Raw genomic sequence first — 6,565 nt, forward strand, 5'->3', positions numbered from 1 at the left:
CAGAGGTCAATTCTCTTTTCAAGAAGCCTAACAACTATAGAGGATTAGATCATGGAGATTAAAATGTACAAGATGTGAAAGATCATTGATAATCATATGACTGAAATTCGTATCAATTGCAACAATTAGAGGTGAAAAAAGAGGAGTTAACAAATACCCTAAAAAGGAGAAAAGTGATAGCTATTCATCTAAATGACACTCAATAAAAAAAAAGATGACATAGAAGGAATCTTAAACATTGTAAATACTAGTAATAATGATGAAGCAATAACATAATTGCTAGAGAAGAATAGTGCCCTAGTAAGAGAAAAAAAATATCTCAAGGAAGAACAAGAAACTCAATTAGTTACACTTTGTGAAGCAATTGAACAAAAGAAGAAAGCAATGGAAGAAAAGCTTGTGGCTAAAGAAAAAATTTTCTCCAATTTTACAAGGTCTTTCTATACAAGATTTGGAATCATGCATCATTGCCCCATAGTTTATGCATACTCCCTTTCTATATTTTTCAGCCTGGTAAACCTTCACACCTCTATCATACTAGTCTTTTGAATAGTGTGGATCTAACTTCCATTTTCTTTACACATTTAGGCCAACAAATGGGGCTTCTAAAAATTCAAAAGCACAAAATTTTTCCCCATGAAACCTTATAGCTAAAAATGTGCTAACACATTTTCAATTACTGTGAAGTTGTCACACAGATATAGCCTACTTAACATGCTAAAGTCAAAAAAAAATCCTTGCACAACAAAAAAAGAGAGTCCTTAAAACAAAGTAGAACATTTAGATATTCAAGGCCCTATTAAAACTTACACTTTCATGGCAAATTATAGGTCCCGAATAGTCAAACCTAGTGGAAGGGATTGCTTGAGCTTGTCATCCTTCTCTGAGTAAAAAATGTAGAGAGTGTACAGTTATTTTGAACATCTAACTTTAAACTTCACAACATCTTTGCTCCTCTTAATCTTTACAGACCTTGCATCTTTACGACGTGTAGTGAGAAGAAAATCCTTGATTTCATTTATTTGCTTTGGCATTGTTAAATACTCAAAATCTTACAACCCAAGAACGGCAACTCCCCTCCTCCTCTAATACTTTTTCCCTGAATGGATGTTAAAAATGCAATTTCACAATAGTCGAGGATTAGCCTTTCAAAGGAAACTTTCCTCAGCTGGTGCAATTATGTGCTCCATAATTTGTGGGAGCTGGATTTTCACTGAATGAAGGATTTTATCCTTCATCAAATATTCCATGACTAGCCTAATTCTATGCTCCAACATTTAAGGGAAGCGAGCTTTTTGCTGAGTGAAGGATTTTGTCCCTTGCACAATATTTCCTCGCCAAATTAAATTTACACTCCATGGTATAAAGCAGGCTTTTCTCCAAACGGAGGATTCTGTCCTTCATGTAATAATCCTCCACTATCTTAAAATTGCGCTCCATGGAATGTTGAAATCATAGTTTTAAAATAGTTGGGGATTTTTTTCACTTTGACCATTCCTTTGGTTCCATTGACCTACACTCCACAAAATATGAAAAAAATGGCAAATTAATAAAAGCAGGGGTCTCAGGCTTGGGTGATGGTCACTGCCAGTCACAACAAGGATTACCAAGATTGAAGAAACCTAATAATGTAATTTTTAAGCAATGTCAATTGGGTAAAATGAAAAAGTCTAGTTTCAAGAGGAAGACCTATTCATCTAATTATATATTGGACTTGGTTCATACTAACCTTTGTATGGTGATAAATATTTTATTGTATTTGTTGATGATTAATCTAGAATGATGACTACAATGTTTCTTAAAGAAAAATATGATGCATTTAAATTGTTTAAGGGGCATTTGGAAAGAGTTGAAAAGGAAACATGTAAAATCTTGAAGTGTCTAAGATCAAAAAGAGTAGGTGAATTTATATTTTAGGAATTAAACATATTATGAAATGATAGAGGAATCAAGAGACAGATGTTGGCATAAAGGACCCCTCTCTAGAATGGTATACCTAAAAGGAGGAATAGATCGACCATGGACTGTGCTAGGACATTGATGATGGAGAAGAATGTTTCACAAAAGTAGAGAAGTTGTTAGTACAATTGTTTATACTTTGAATTGAGTACAAGTCAAGAAAGGTATAAATGTTATAACTTTTTAGTTATAGGATGGATATGCACCTAATGTTAAGTATTTTAAAGTATTTGGAAGATAAATGTTATATACTGAAAGACAATAGACATGGAAAACTTGATGCTAAAAGTGATGAAGGTACATTCTTAGGATATTCCACTAATAATAGAACATATAAATGTTTGAATTATAACAATAAAGAATTTGTGGAAAGTGCAAATGTTAGAGTTTATGAATACAAAGTGAAAAATAAACTCAAATGCAAATAGCAACCAAAAGAATAAAATAATTTTTTATATATCTACAAAGGACAGCCTAGTACCCTACCTGAGTCGAAAAAGAAAGTTGTTGAGAAGTAGAAGCTAGTGAGTGTTGAGTCACAATAGTAAACAAGAAGCATCAAATAGTTAGGGCCAAGCATTAGCAAGTGATTGTTGAACAACATAAAGAAGAAGTAGAGATACAAGAAGTGTTACCAAAAGTGAATCTACAAGATGAGCTTGAAGAGGAAATAAAGAAGTAAGAACACTAGAACCTAATTTAGGAAAATATGTAAGAAGAAATCATACACCGAATCAAATCAATGGAGAAAAAGATTCATGATTTATGTCAAGAAAAAGATTGAGGAGTGATGCACACTTATTATGTGAGTATGAGTCGAGATCAGTCAAGGATGCACTTGACAATGAAGATTGGATTGCACCCATGAATGAAGAGATTGAGAAAATAGAGAATAACAAGACCTAGACATTGGTACCTAGACCGAAAGATAAGAATATTAGTGGTACAATGTGGGTATTAAGAAAAAATTTGAATGAGAAAAGTGAAGTCACAAGAAACAAAGAAAGACTTGTTTTTAAGGGATATGCACAAGAAGAAGGAATTCACTATGGTGAGACATTTTACCTAGTTGCAAGGTTAGAAGGAGAGAGAATTTTTTTGTATATGTTTCTTACAAAGGATTCTATATGTATCAAATGGATTTCAAATATGCATTTCTAAATGGAATGCTCGAGGAAGAAGTTGATATTGAACAACATGAAGGATTTGTTGATCCAAGAAAAATGAATATGGTATCTAATCTAAAAAGGAATGTAATAGATTAAAATAAGACCCTAGAGAATCATATGAAAGGTTACACACATAAATGGTGAAGATTGGTTTTACAAGGATGGATGATAATGCCAATCTATACTTGAAGACTGAATTCAAAAAAGGGATATTGCTAGCTAGGATATTTGTGGTTGATATCATATTTGGAGGACACGATTCATTATGCAAATAATTTTATAATGAAATGGAGAAGGACTTTGAGATGTCTATGTTTGGAGAGATCAAAATCTTTATTGGTTTGCAAGTGTACCAAATGAAGAAGGGTATATACATCACACAATCTATGTAAATTATGGAGATATTCAAGACATTTTTAATGGAAGACTCAAGACCACTTAGTACACCTATGGCATTAGACATAAAATTTCAAAGAGTGATTATTCTATTGATGTGAATCAAACCTTGAATAGATCAATGATAGGAATACTATAATATGTTTGATTACAATAGACCATATATTACATTAGCTATTGGGATTGTTGCTATATTTTCTATGAATCCTAAAGAGAATCACATGATGGTTGTAAAAAGGATATTGAGATACTTTAAAGGAACAAAGGACTATGGACCATATACAAGAAAAATGACAATCTTGAACTAAAAGTGTATAATGATGCAAATTGGGCTGGAAATGTTGATGATAGAAAGAGTACAAGTCATGGAGCTTTCTTTTGGGGAAAGAGATTAGTTTCATGGACAAGAAAGAAATAGAATAATATTTTTCAATATATAAAAAAAGATTAATATGTAGTGACAATATTTAATTGTTCTAACATAGTGTGGATCAGGAAATTGTTAATAGGAATTAAGGAAGAGATCATTGAACCTGTTGTCATATTATATGATAACACAAGTGCTATACAAATATCTAAGAATCTTGTGATGCACACCAAGACCAAGAACATTTCTATCAAGTATCATTACTTGAGAGAATTTTTTCAAGACAAAGAAGTGAGATTGGAGTATGCGAGTACAAAGGAACATATAGCTAATATTTCAAAAAATCTTTATATAAGGATGCTCATGAATATATAAGAGGTGAATTGGGGGTGATTTCCCTAACTGAGCCTACTTAATCTAGAGATGGAGCATTGGATCTAAATTTTCATTAGAATAACTTACAACTTGATGCAAGAGGTCATACTTTGCAGTTGTGTAAAAGTTGTGAAGAGATAGGCATAAGATGATGAATACATTAGAAGAAAGATGACAGAGGGAGAATCTAGTTCAAAGAGCTAAAATTGAGTTATCTACATGGTAATGATGTATGAGATATATTAAGGTGTCTTTTGTATTGTCATCAAAGAGGGAGAGTTTATATAGTTACCATGGGAAGCATGAGTAAGTGGAGAAGTTATATGTGAAAGATGTAGAGTATGAGAAAGAAAGATGATGTTCTCTTATTGTCTAGAGGGAGTTGTTACAATTATTTCTACAATTGGTGTCTAAGGCTATAGAGATGAAAATTAAAATGAAACTAAAAGATTAAATGAGGTAGATTGTTGGATCATATAATTTAGAATGAAACTAAGGATATTAATGAATATCTATTACAAAACACAGATGGGGTTGAAAGAAGAAGATTTCAAGTAGGATAGTCAAATGACTTTTTTAATCACATGGTAACTTGAGGTGTTGCCATCAATGCCAAAGAGAGAGATTGTTAGAAACTACAATTGGAACAATTATTATGTTGTTATTGATGTCAAATCTTACTGGTGAGATAGTTTCTACCTAAGTAGAGTGCCATATCATTTGATTGATGAAGAGGATTATAAAATAAGAGATAACAAGATGACCTAGTGGAAAGATTGAGTTATGTGGAACTACTTTGGGCACTTGATTAGTTGGCACATTGACAAGATAATTTGTTGTTAAATCATTACATGAAGTGAAGAACATTGCTGAATTGAAGCCTAGTAGAGATGATGAATGGATGACCAAATGTATAGGCTAAATTGAGCAACAAAGAAAAATATTAAGGACCTTATAGTTTAATTCAAGTTGTGCTAGTGTCAACCAAGTGACAGTAGATGCCAAGAAATATAGTGTTGACTAAGCATAAAAAAAGATAGCTCCTATTATGCATATCAAGACATTTAGTATTGGCAGAGTTATCTAGTCATGACTAAGGCTGAGGAATAGTGTATTGACCAAGTGAGAGAATTTGATCTGACAATATTGATCGAGTGACAACATTTAACAGTGTGTGAAGAAATTTAGATTCCCATTCAAAATAGTTGAATTTTTAGACTAGTCAAAGCACGTAAAGGATAAGTATTGATGAGATAGAACATTTGATGCATGATAAACTATGTTTTAGCATTTATAGGAATGGATTCGAACAGAAGTTTTGAGAAATATCTAGAAGAACAAGGAGGAAACAAAATCATGGAAGGATTTGATGAATCTAACCTAACCCTAAGATCAATGATGATGTGTAAATGTTAGAAAAAGAAATTTAATCTAAAAATATAATTTGACATAATCATAAAGTAAAGCTTTAATTTGAAATAGATGAAGTCAACATTATATATGAATGACAAAAATTAATTTCTTAAAACATTACAATTTTTTTTTTAAAATTTCAATAAGCTTATATTTTTCTTTTAAGGGACATGATTATCTATTTAATTTATTATTATTAGTATTTATAAAACTTGAGTGAACTCAAACTCAAGATTTTTCATATAAGAGACTCACAATTTACTACTGTGTTGTAGACTCCTATATAAAAACAATTAATTTTAATTATAGATTTTAACTATCAATTATCCAAAAAAAAAAATTATTACAATTGTACTGTACCTAACTATAAGTATTACCAACTACAAATATTAATATAGACATTTTAAAAATTGAAATACAAATACATGTAACATTTAAAGAGACTTCAACAACGAATGGAAGTCAAGGTCTAAAGTCTTGTTAGACGGTTCTCTTTCATTTGAATAGTCTATTGTTACTCCTGTAGATAAATCGGTCTATCCTAATTTTCCAGCACCACTTTCTCTGTCCACATACACCCCTTTCCGAACAGATTGCATCATGAATGGTGGAATGCGACACCAAGAACAGTGTTCGCACTATCTCTCACTGGCCCTTTCTTCCCCATTTCCGGACATGACTTGAAACTTTTCATGTCTTGTGCGATATTTTGGCCTCCAGACTGCTATATATTCAGGTACACGCACTATCTCTCACTGGCCCTTTCTTCCCCATTTCCGGACATGACTTGAAACTTTTTATGTCTTGTGCGATATTTTGGCCTCCAGACTGCTATATATTCAGGTATCGTATGATTACTTATACCACCAACATCTAAGCATTTATT

The 6,565-nt window shown here is 32.0% G+C and overlaps 1 pseudogene; it reads right to left on the bottom strand.

Annotated features, from left to right (window-relative positions):
• Positions 1-824: 824 nt before the first annotated feature.
• LOC149556117 (large ribosomal subunit protein eL38z/eL38y pseudogene) lies at positions 825-1,034 on the bottom strand (annotated as a pseudogene).
• Positions 1,035-6,565: the final 5,531 nt, after the last annotated feature.

This window comes from Cupressus sempervirens, chromosome 5 (assembly GCF_028749045.1).
Source record: "Cupressus sempervirens isolate cs-2001-9-10 chromosome 5, ASM2874904v1, whole genome shotgun sequence".
Taxonomy (NCBI): domain Eukaryota; kingdom Viridiplantae; phylum Streptophyta; class Pinopsida; order Cupressales; family Cupressaceae; genus Cupressus; species Cupressus sempervirens.